Source organism: Canis lupus, chromosome 16 (genome assembly GCF_011100685.1).
Source record: "Canis lupus familiaris isolate Mischka breed German Shepherd chromosome 16, alternate assembly UU_Cfam_GSD_1.0, whole genome shotgun sequence".
In the NCBI taxonomy this organism is placed as follows: domain Eukaryota; kingdom Metazoa; phylum Chordata; class Mammalia; order Carnivora; family Canidae; genus Canis; species Canis lupus.
The window spans coordinates 23,169,901-23,182,714 of record NC_049237.1 but is presented as its reverse complement, the minus strand read 5'-3'; the positions used below and the strand labels follow the sequence as shown (position 1 = coordinate 23,182,714).

Here is a 12,814-nt window from a genome sequence, read left to right as displayed (position 1 = left end):
CTGTACTCTTATGTAAAAAAGAAAATGAGAATTTAACCTGGTATCTGATTTTGATGAAAAACTTTCATGATAATTTATAAGGTCTGAGAAAATTCAACTAAAATATTTTTAGAGCCAGTACACTAGTACAAGTTCTGGGGGATTCACATGCCTAATTGTCAACTCCCAAGGAACATTCAGTTTTGTTAGAAACAGACAATTACTTGCAAAAGGTTCTGTGGACGTTTTGAATTGGCGATTAGAATTAATGCTGTGAGATTGATGCAAAGAAGTTGTGAAAAACATCTAGGATGGGGGCAGAGCCCTAGTAAAGGATTGTGATATAGTTGAGATAAAGAAGGAGTTGCTTAGGGTTGAGAGTTACAGATGGAAAACAATGGGAGATAGGGGCAAAGTGGGACTGCGTTATAGAGTTCTGTATGAATTTAAGACAATGGGCAAAGAAATACACTCTTCTTCTGGGAGATACTTTGTTAAATTTGCCCAGAATACATACATTTCCCCAAAAGTACACTGGACATTAAAATGCAAAAAGCCATCCTGCAGGACATGTACATGACAAAGACATGTAGGTTCATTTTTAAAAATACCTTTGCTTTTTCAGTGAGACTTGAGTGAGTGATTTCACTACTTAGGTTAATAGAAAAACCATTTATGAAGCTAGGTATTCACAACTTCAACAAATGTAACTGGCCATCAAGCAACTGGCTTTTGAATATCGTACTCCAAGGACCTATTCAACACAAAGTTTTCAGATTAGAAAGTAAATACTAGGTATTACTTTTCATCCTTCAAATTCCCTTAAAGGAGTTAAAACTTACTAAATGCCACCACTGATGAAAATCCAGGGGAGCATGGATCCTGCCTGGGTTTTGGAATTCCTTCCTTGACTTTTTTTTTTTGTTAGTTATGGTTCTAAAACCTATATTGATAAAGAATGGATTGGTTGAATAATAATTAACCATAATTCTTCTGTCATTATTCTGCCTGGATAAGATTTCAAAATTGAAAGGAGTCTTAAAGATCAGCTAATTAGATCATAAAACTGATTCCTGGCTCTTCTGTGTGTCTGGACATCTCACCAGTATCTGGATGCTCAGCAATGTTGGGCTCAGCCAGTGTGGCTTATTGGATCCACCACTGGAAAATTTCCAGTGGAGAGATTCAAGTCATTAAAGTTACCTTTAAAGGTGCATACAGTCTGCCCCAGGGCACCCTTCTGTCCTCACCTCCTGGCACTCTTCATTTACTCTTTCCTTGTCACAAACATTGCTAGCATGTGCCCATCTCCAGACCTTTGTACCTCATACTTGCTGTTTCCTAGAATGTTCTTCCACAATGTATTTATTTCATCCTCATTCTTAAAATGTTTCTTTGGCCTATACTGGTGCTAGATTGACATTTATTTTCTCTTATCACACTGAAAGTATCATTCCCCTGATTTTTGGCTTGCATTGTAGCTCTTGAGAAATTGGTTGCTTATTGTTCCTTTGAAGATAATCTGCCTCTTCATTCTGGCTGCTTTTATGATCTCCTTGTCTTTGGTATTCTGTAGCATCTCTAGGATGTATTAAGTGTGGAGGTCTTTTAATGAATCTGCTCTGGATTTGTTGGATCTTCTGTGTTTTTGGATTGGTGTCTTTCATCAATTCTAGAAAATTCCCAGACATTATCTCTTTATATGCTGTCTGTGATCCATTCTCTTTCTTTTCTGATGGAAATGCAACTGGATCTGTTAAACATATTTAACAGCCTCATGTCTTTTTAACCTCTTATTAAATATTCCATGTCTGTCTTTCTATTCTTTATTTCAATAATTTCTTCAGCTTTATCTTCAAGTTCACAAATGTTCATCAGTTTCTAGCTGGCTAACAAATATATCCTTTGTGTTTTAAATATCATGTATCTTATACACATTTATTTATAAGTTATGCTTAATCAATTAAAAATGCACTTATTCAAAAAAATATTTTATTTATTTAATCATGAGAGACACAGAGAAAGAGGCAGAAACAAAGGCAGAGGGAGAAGCAGGCTCCATGCAGGGAGCCCGATGTGGGACTTGATCCCAGGACCCTGGATCATGCCCTGAGCCAAAGACAGATGCTCAACCACTGAGCCACCCAGGTGCCCCAGAAATCTGCTCATTGTAATCATTTCTTGTTTCATATGAATTTTTTCAATTGCTATTTTTATTTCTTTAAATGTGATTGTTTAATATTTTGTGTTTGACAATTAAATACCTGAAATCTTGGCTGATTCAGCTTTTTGTGGTTTCTGCTAGTTCTTGCTCCTGCATATTTGTGACTTTAAAGTGTTAATTCAGTTTTTGAATATTTAACCATGGGGCTTTTTGGAGGCCTAGGTGGAAGGTGATTTCCTCTAGAAATTTATGTTTGGTGCTGCCAGATTTCTTGGTGATACTACCAACCACCTTAAAACATATTTTTGGCTTGAGGTTTTCCAGGCCACCCAAGCACTGTGAGTTTGGACTGGACATCTTGTGTGAAGGCTAGATTTTGATGGCAGAATTTTAGGGGAGATTTTCCCCCTCCTTTCCACATCCATAAGGGACATGTTATTTGAGACAGTCATCCTTTCTTGAAGTCCCTGGGAGTTATCTGTGGAAATTAGGAAAAAAAAAAAAGCATTCTTTTCTCAAGACACTTTATTGCTGTCAGTCAGAACATTTTCATAATAACTTTAAAATAAAACATAACTGTGAAGTGAGTGGTATCCCAGGGATTATGTGAAACACAAGTTGCTCTCACTTCATGAAATGTACCCTGTCCCATTCTGACCAATCAAATCCTGCCCAAGCCTCAGTGCCTCACTCAAATAACCCCTTCTCTGAGAACACATCCCTAATTTCCACATTCTAATGCAAAATGGCAGCCCCTCTTCTGAATTACCATAGTAGTGGTGGTGCATTTATCACAAATTTACTACTTTTTGTTATTTTTCTTAAATCTTATCTCCATCACAAGAATGAGAGTTGCATGTTTTATTCAAATTTCTGTCTTCTGTAGCACTCAGTAGAAGGTCTAGAGCAGGTAGGTGGAATATTTTTGTTAAATAATTAATTAAAGGAAAGAATTTAATTGAATAACAGGATGTGAACCTACTAAAGAATTACAAAAGGTTAGCAAGTTGGATGGTTCATAAAGATTTGCTAAATCCCAAGTGTATAGTTCAGAAGGGCTGTCAAAGTGGGTAAAAGTCTTCTCTGGGTGATGGTGAACTATGTTATAAAGAGCTTAGAGTTTTTTTGCATTGCTTCAGTGTCTAAGTTTAGAGTGGTTTGGCAAAACTTGTGTCTGCTCATAATAGAGTCAGAGATGTCTGTTAAGTAAGAAAGTCTTTGTATCATTCCAAGAAAATGATTTCTACCAATCTTTGTTTTTTTCAAAAGGAGATTAGGCTATATTGTTCTACGGAAATTGTTGCTCTAATGTTTATTTGGCTATTACTCAATATATTTTACTCATTTTGTTAAGTAAGTGAGTGCATGTTACAGATTTTCTTCCTTCCCAATTATTTTCCATTATCAGGTGATTTTAGGAGCTTTTAAAAATTATTTTTTAGTAGAACGGGAAAAAATGCTTTCTTTAAAAATCTCAAGTTTTCTTTATCTGATACTTCTGAAAAATTTAATTTGTACTTGGGACTTTTTATAAATGATCTGATCTAAATCTTTAAGATCTCACAAGATTGGAGGAACTGGGACAAAATAGCTTGTCCTGGTCACTCAACCATTGAGGGGTGAGACTGCTGTGATTTGGATATGGGTTCACCTTTCTTTCCAGTGTATCAAATATTCACAGATTTAGCTTCATAGTATGATTTGGTCAGATTTTAAATGTTAAGCACTAAGCATGTGTAAACTCTTTTCCCTCCCCTTTAAAATTTAAAGCTCATTATGATATTAACAGGATATGACCTTATAGGAAAATGATTGAGCCTTCTAATTCCTGTTGTTTATTTGGTATTTGGAGAAACATCTGGAAAATATTATGTTCCGTGACTATTATTGACTTAATGACTAATGTTTATGCCCTAGCGTGGAGGTCCTAAAGCACTCTAAAGTAGTCAGTAGATGTTTTTGCAGTGATTATTCAACAAGGCACTTCCCTTGCACTGGCACTCTGGGAGAGGTGCAGGGCTCTGATCAGCTGGGCTTGAGGCCCCTGACTATGGTAGGATATGGAGGTTTCAGCCACCTGGCATGGCTTCTTCACAAGAAAGAGGAGTGCCATTACAGGGGAAGGGGGTGTGGAGGCATGCCAAGTAGTCAAAAGCTATAGCCACTATTGTGTACTTCCTGATAACCAAATAGAGTTGTGAATGGGTAGTTGGATAGAAGGTTCTGATGCTCCAGACAAATGTAGGGCTCAAGATTCTAATATGGTCCTGAAGGCATATAGATAGGTGAGATTTAAAGTCATGGGGTTGGACCAGAAGCAAGGGCAAGTCCGTGAGGCACATAATAAGTCATAAAAAGGAGTTTCCAGGGAGTGGGAGCAGGTGCTCAAAGAGGCAGGAGTGGGACCTCTAAGATCAGAGAAGACAGAGTTGCTATCTGAGGGTATAGTCAACAGTGTCAGCACTGCTGAGAGTGCAGGCCATAGTAACACCGAGAAGTATTCATTGACTCATTAGGCAAGATGTGAGAACTCTGAGAAAATTGGAACTGACAGGAGATGACTATCAACTGGAGATGTGTGTTGAAGGTGAAAAGAAGTAGAGAACAGAAGTATCTGGTTTGGGTCATGAAGTGGATGCTCGATCCACTGAGAGGGACAGTAAGTCTGGGAAGGTAGGGTAGGTCTGAAGAGAAGGGAATGGGTTCCATTTTCATCACTTCGTGATGTACTTCCATGGCTTTAATTAAAATCAGAAGTTTTTGGCTTTTGATATTTCGTAAATTATTTCATATACAAAGAGGAGGTTCAAATCAGAAACTCAATGAATGAAAACATTTGAGAGAAGAAGAGTAGCCTGTGAAGAAGTCTGGAAGGCAGAGAGGTTGCAGGCAATTGAAGCTGGTGTCATCTGGTAGGCCAAGTGGGTAGAGAGTTTGAAGGCAGGGATGACTGTCAGCAGTTTCCATTACTAAAGAGGGGTCGAGTAAGTTAACAAGAAGTGCCGATTGGTTTTGACAAAGACTATTATAGAAGAGTAGTGGGGTCAAAATCCAGTTGGCAGAGGGATTTTAAGTGGAAGAGATGAGAAGTGGGGAAAGCTGGAACAGATCGCTGTTTCCTGAAGTTGACTTTGAATAGAGGGGTAAAAACACAAGGATCTGTCAAGGAGGTGGTGGTTATTATTTTTTTGGGGGGGAGGCAGGATAGATTTGTGCTGTTTGTATGCTAATGGAGCAAAGCAATGGGGAGAGGGAGGTTGAAGAAACTAGAGAGGAGGATAATTAAGGAGTGAGGTCCCAGAGCAGATGGATGGGAGGAGATATATCAACTGGTGAATCAGGAGGGATGGTGGTATGAGTGGGATGCAGATGTTTCTAGATGCCCATATAGTCAATGAATATAATCAACGAACAATGAATATGCAGTGCCACACCTAAGTTATATCAATGCCCCCTTCTTCATCTTGATCCAAAAATATTTAACATTAGGAAAATTATCACCACTCCCGTTTTACAATCTGGGGACATTGACAGACCAGCCTGCCTGCCGCCTGTTCTGTAAAACAAAGTTTTATTGAAACATGGCCATGCTCCAGTTCATTCATTTGCATATTGCCTATACTTTTCCACAATAACAGCCAACCCTAAAATGTCATTGGCCCTTTTCAGACAGTTTGCTGACCTCTATACACTGATAAAACTGAGGCCTAGAGAGAATATTGACTTTAGAGGATCCCTCTCTCCCCCATCCATGTCTGAGGCCACTTTTTCTTTGTGTTACTTGACATTCTCCTGATGCTCACTGCACACTCTTAGAATTATCTGGTAACTTCTCTTTCTCAGGAACTTTCAACAATTATGATTGTAAATTAGATCAAATTTAGACCTATCCTGGCTCCACCCTAGAGATTCAACTGTGTCTCAGTGCTTCCTAAGGAGGTAGGTGCTAGAGACAGCCCTGATCTTTCCCTGACCTTGGAAGTGTTGGTTTATTCTGCATTACTTGGATTGCTTTTCTTCACCTTTTCTGAGAGGCCAAGATCATCATCTTCTCTGACATCATTCCCCAAACCCCATGTATTCCTTATCCCTGTGGTTTTGCTTCATTATTTCCCTCCTGTGCTCACCCATCTTTGAGTATAGTCTGTGTCCTGTCAGAGGGGATGCCCCTACTCGTACATGCCAGGGGTTCAAGTAGTGTCTCTGCCTCTAACCTCCCGGAGGACAGGGTCTGTATTGACCATGTTATCAGCACCCTGAGTTCTACAGTTGCTGAGAGTTCTATTGGTGCTTATCAGATGAATTCTGATTAGGTAGAAAAAAATTTAGGTGCTTCAAAATTGCTCACTTATACATAAAATGGTGTGCTAATTACTAGCCTTTCTCAACTCTCTTGAAACCAAATCCCTTCCTGAATCTTTTGAAGTCCACTTTGAATTATTGACCAAATTTGAAAGCAGTGCATTTATAGTTACGTTTTCCCCTTTTTGTCATACTCTTCAATTTTCAAGAGAATATACAAAATCCACTCAAATTAATTTCTTGCTGAATTTTCAAATGTTTCTGTAGGGGCTAGGATTTTAATAGTTGCAATTTACTTTTACAATGTATCAGATTATAGTTGTATTTACTTACACATACTGTTTAGCACTTTGCTACTTAAAATGTGGTCTGCCCACCAGCTGCTTAGGCATCACTTGGGAGCTCCTTAGAAATGCATAGTCTTGGGTCCCACTCAGACTTCCTAAATCAGAATCTGCATTTTAATAAGATTGCTGAGATGCACTTACACTTTAAAATTTGAGAAGCACTGCTTTGGACTGTTGAACTGGTAAACACATGAAACACAGGGCCCTATCTCACAGACCTTTTATAACTTTTTTTTTTTTTAAGGATTTTATTTATTTATTCATGAGAGACACAGAGAAAGAGGCAGAGACACAGGCAGAGGGAGAAGCAGGCTTCATGCAGGGAGCCCGATGTGGGACTCAATCCTGGGTCTCCAGGATCACACCCTGGGCTAAAGGCAGGCGCTGAACCGCTGAGCCACCCAGGGATCCCTTTTTATAACTTTCATATGTTATGATGGTGTGTTTTATATTTTATGATGGAAGTTTTCCCTATCAGAAAAATTTTGCTGTTTTTCTCTGTTATTGTTGGAGAAGATCATGATTAAGAGACAGATAAGGTATGCTTTTGTTCTTTCTGCTACCTGGCATGTACTTATTTTCTCTGTTTTTTTTTAGAAATAACAAAATCTAAAACTTCTCTATTCTTGACAGGAGTCTTCTGGGCTACTCTGTAGTAGGTGAACAACTTACCTCTCCCTCACCTGTAGCATTGGGCTTAATGCTATTCTTTCTGATACGTATATTTTATCATCCCCCTTTGGTTACCTTGGAAATTGCTTGTACACAATTTGAATTCTGTACTGGATGAAGTTGTAGTTCCCATATTTTTAAGTCCTTGAGAAAAGTAAGGGACTAACTAAATATAGGAACAAGTAAATAATAAAACCACATTTCTTGGGGATCCCTGGATGGCTCAGCGGTTTGGTGCCTGCCTTCGGCCCAGGGCATGGTCCTGGAGTCCCAGGATTGAGTCTCACATCGGGCTCCCTGCATGGAGCCTGCTTCTCCCTCTGCCTGTGTCTCTGCTTCTCTCTCTCTGTGTCTCTCATGAATTAAGAAAAAAAAATCTTAAAGAAAAAACACCCACATTTCTTTAAAAATACATAATTCATTCAAAACACTAATTCATATCGTCCTTCGTGCCAATTAATCCAAGCAGGCAGAGTAAAAAATAATACAATCATTTTTTTTTTTTGGACAGGTCATACACATGTATAGAATTTAAAAGATTCAGTAAAAAGTGAATCTCCTTTCCATCCTCACTGCCCTAGCCAGGCGATTCTCTCTGTGGAAGCAGCTCTTCATCCCAGGTCCTTATGAAAACTTCCACAGTATATGGACTGGGAAGTTCAATGTAGTTGTGGCCAAGAGGGTGAACAATGAGGCCAGAGTTTGAACCTTGGCTACTAGCTTTGTCATCTTGGACAAGTTTCTTAATCTTGCTGTGCCTCAGTTTTCTTATCTGTGAAAGGGTATAATAATTACCTTTTAGAATTACTGAAAAGAACTAAAGAGATAATTCATGTAAATGGAGTGCAGAATACATTCAACAAATATTAACTATTAATATATGTGAGCATTTCATTATGGTTTTATCATTTCTACACACAGTAGTTACATACCCTAAATATTTCCATACCTTGCTATTTCTTTTGTCTGTGTGCGACTATTTTATTTTTCTTCTACAACCCTGAGATCAAGACTTAAGCTGAGATCAAGAGTTAGACACTTAACCAGCTGAGTCACCCAGGCACCCTGTGCTTTTTCTTTTTTTTAACCTAGCAATGTAGGATTTTCATTTAACTGTGTGGAGATTGGTTCATTTTATTATGTATAGAACTGTCTCATTCTTTTTAGTATTATTATTTTTTTTAGAAAGAGAGAGAGAGAGAGTGTGCACATGTGTGGGTGTGAGGGGAATAGAGAGGTAGAGAGAATCTTAAGTAGACTTCATGCCCAGCACAGAGCCCCACATGGGGTCGATTCCACAACCCTGAGATCATGACCTGAGCTGAAATCAAGAATTGGAAGTTTAACCAACTGCACCACCCAGGTGCCCCTAAATTGTTTCCATTCTTATGATATTATGAAAAGCATTGGCGAAATGGCATGTGTACATGTTATAGTGTGTCTGTAGGGTAAATTTTAGAAATGGAATCTAGAAATGGTCAAAGTATAGGCTTTAGTTTTGTTAGATGTTGACTTATTGCCCTCCATAGAATGATATACATGTGCCAACAAAGGCACTCTCAAACTTATTATGACAGATTTTAACTGTGATTTTTAAAAATATAATTTTTCTCATGAATACCTAATAAAAATTTCCATACATATTTGGAAATTTGATTAAGATCGCTGGATTCTTTGGAATAGTTTGGTGGGTAGGAATAGGAAGATAAAGCTTTGCACTTAAGGATTTTAGGGAGCAAAAAATTGGATAGTGAGCTATTTTTAAAGAGGAACTGTATGATATGCCACAAACTGTCATTATATCTAACTTCTAAAGTATTCTTGAGATACTGAAACAAAGAGTTCGGAAAACTCCCCTGAGCAGCAGGACCTGGCCTCTAGATGCTCCTTCAAGGATCTTAGTTCGCTGCATTGTCCTGAGATCTGCACAATGTAGAGCACTTCTTTCTTCTACTCACGCATATCATCATACAAATTCTTGCTGCCAACCTATCTAAACCTACAGCTTTTCCTTAGAATGTAGGCGAAACAGTTTCTTTTAAGTATGTAAAAAAATTAATGTAATCTCTGAAGTAAATAAGACCAGAATATAGTATCTTGGAACGTGTGACCTTAGCTTAATTTTTGAGTGACCCAAGGTATTTGTGGACCCCTTCTTATTTATTTTACATTTTGTAAATGATTCAGCCATTGAGTTTTATGGAATTTATAATACACTGCTCCTCTGAAACACAACTCTAGTCTATGGTGAGAATTAAGATTAGCACCGAAATATACATTTTTAATACATTTAGCAGATGATCGCTTGGCTCATTTTGAATATTCAGATGAGCTGAGGAACTGAAAGGGATATCAAGATAACTTTACATTCCAAGAGGCATGTAAATACATGGCTGTTTTTAGCCATGGGCATCAATCAGGAAATACTTGTTGGATGTCAGGGGTGTTGAATATGGCACCAGGTCACAGTGACAAACAGCAGGCTCTCAGCTGACCTTTTCCAAACTGGAAGGAACACTCTCGCAGCTGACAGACCCTAGGAGATGCTTCTCAGGGCTGCCTGTGATGCCTGAGTTTGGCTGGTGGTTTGTGAGGTGCCCTTGGGGGGCAGCATGGGGACCACAGGAGACTTGCTCTTTTTTCAGGGACCAGTAGACAGGCGGGGCTCACAGATGCTCGGAGGTAAACTGAATCACTTAGACACTTAACCTAGTTGCTAGGATGAAGGCTATGGGCCTATATTCTCTGAGCAATTTATCAACATGGCTGTCATCCTTTGTTAGCCACTTGACAGGATCTTGACACCAAGGAATCATAACCACCACCACCACCACCCCTCTTTAAAACCCAGCTCAACACAATGGATACCGTTAAGCTTCAAAATAGGTACCAGTTATGTGGCTATTACTTCATGTTGGGTCTTTTTGTTAGTTAATTGTTAATTGTCCCAAACATCAATGAGGGAGATGAAAATGAAGGCTTAGAGGGATTAACTAGCACGTGCCAACTGCTAAGGGAACAGCCCTGAGAGTGACACCCAGGTCGTTCTCACACTGAAGATGGGGCTTTCCCGCCCGGTCAGCAATGCTGTCCTGCCAGCTAAAAATACAAGTGCCTTTTCAACACTGCAAGGAGCCATCACATTTGTCTGGACACAGTTGTTTTTTTCTAAATAAGGTCTCATTATTACTCCTCATTCAACTACCTGTAATGTAATTATGATCGATTTTGATGTTGCTAATGATTTTGAATTATTTCCTCAAATTACCTTTATTACTTCCCTGAAAACTAAGGGCTTAATATACTGACAGGTTGTCAGACTTGCCCCTTAGTCATTCAGCGATCAGCAGTAGTGCCCAGGATCCTTCCTCGGCCTCTGGTGAAGACGGGAGCTTTGCGGGCACATTCTCTATCTCACTTTCTCTCAATCAGCAAGGTCATTGTCTTAATTTTCTTAGGATCCTGAGGCACACCAGGCAGTGTTCTTCTTTTACACATACTTACCTTGTATTTCTAGTATTTTTCTCTTGTCTTTCTTCTGAGTAATACTGATTTTTGTCTTAATTCTTCCTATCATTGCCAGTTTTCTTCCCTTTTCCTGTTTGATGTCTCTTTTAAAGTGCTACTCAATAAGCTTATTCTAGATTTGTTGATATTTTGCTCTTACTTTTATTTCTTGTTATTTTCCTTTTAGTTATAAGGCTTACTGTATTTTCTATAACATGCATTTTGTCCCCTTCTGTGGTTATTTTGTTTCCTCTCAGGGGCTTATTTTGTTGCTGTATTTCCACCCTTTTGCCCCAGTTCTGTTCCAGGTTCTTGGGAATCTGGGTTGGGGTTTAGTGGGGCAGAGCCCAGGGCTAGGACTGCCCGGGAGAACTTTCAGGGGCTGTCAGGGTCTGGGCTCCTACAATTACTGGGAACTACTGTCAGTCATTCCTTTCCTCCCTGTCTCTGGCCCCCTGCCAGCATCGAGCAGGCTTCCCCCACTGCCTGCAAGTTGTCCACAGCATCGGGGCCATGTGGCTGGCCCCTGAGCCCCTGGTCCTTCGCCGGGAGAATAGTGGGCTCCATTCATTGTTCAGCAGCCTGGGCTTTGAATCAGGTGTCTCGAACCTTACACCACCCTGCAAGATTAATAACTATCTGTGTCTGACAGATAAGGAAGCTGGTGCTTTGAGAGGTTGAGACTCTTGGGGGAGAGCGCAGTCTGTAAAAGGATGCACCTAGGATCCTGGCCTGTCTGTGGGACTCCACAGTCCACCTTGTCTCCACCACAGCATCTCATTCTCTGCCAGAACAAACTTGTTACCTGAGTACTTTCTACACCTTTTGTTACCTGCACTGGGATGAGATCCTTCTTATCCGCATTAGAGGGTGTTTCGGGGATTCCCTACTGTTGTATCTTAATACTGTTGCATCATGCTCCTGAGAGTTCTTCATTTCTCCCTGTTTAATTCATGAATACTCCCAGTACATTGTTTCCTTTGTTCATTGTATTAGAATCCAGTAGCTGGTGAATCCTGTTTTCCTGCTTCCTGCTGCTGTGAGAGCAGGCCTACATTAATTATAATGTGTTGCTCTGACAATCTAATAATGTAAAAATCAAGGTTATTGATCATTTTTAATTTAGTGAATTAAACTTTGCTGCTTACAGGGATTTTCCCCTTAACTTTTATTGATGATGGTTCTTTTACTGTTAGACCTGTGTCTTGCCGGAACAGAGCGCCCTGCTGATTTTCATAAAGAAGCATGATTGACATTGGCCTGACTGCACTTGGGAATAAGACTTGATACAGGTAGGACATGTCTCAGTTTCGTGAAGTACTTTTAATGATTATTAATCTGCAATACCAACTCTTAGATTAGATGCATGGGGTCATGATCAATCCTGTAATTCTGGTTTAAAGTAGGTTTTGGCTTGATGAGCATCAACATTTCCTTTCTTATTGTCTCTCTTTTTTTTGGTTTCTTTTTTGAGGTCAAGGTCAATCTTTAAAGTGTGTTTTTTTCTGATTAGGAAATAATATATATTAATTGTGGAAAATCCCACTATAATCCTACTTTCTAATGATAACCACTATTGAACATTTGAGCATATTTCTTTTTTAATCTGTGCATGCGTGTGCATGTATGTGCATTTTATCACAGCTGAGCTCCTAATACATACATACACAATTTTGCATTCTTTCCCAATTAATGCAGATAATAAATTCCCCATCATTAAAAACTCTCCATGAGCATAATTTTAATGGCTATATAATATTTCATAGTATGCATATGCCATAAGTTACTAACCATTCCCTAGTGTTAGGCATTTAAATCCTTTCCTGTTTTATGAATAATGTTC

The 12,814-nt window shown here is 39.1% G+C and overlaps 1 protein-coding gene across 16 annotated transcripts in view; it reads left to right on the top strand.

Moving 5' to 3' along the window:
* CSGALNACT1 (chondroitin sulfate N-acetylgalactosaminyltransferase 1) overlaps positions 1 to 12,814 on the top strand; it is a 327,304-nt gene that overhangs the window by 99,973 nt on the left and 214,517 nt on the right. For 14 of the 16 annotated variants that reach the window (XM_038559883.1, XM_038559873.1, XM_038559866.1 and 11 more), the window contains one exon: positions 12,168 to 12,263. The gene's annotated coding sequence lies outside the window, so the exon portion shown is untranslated. Of the gene's footprint in view, positions 1 to 11,967; positions 12,075 to 12,167; positions 12,264 to 12,814 lie in introns of those variants that run through there. The other 2 variants (XM_038559875.1, XM_038559870.1) reach the window with 1 other exon arrangement.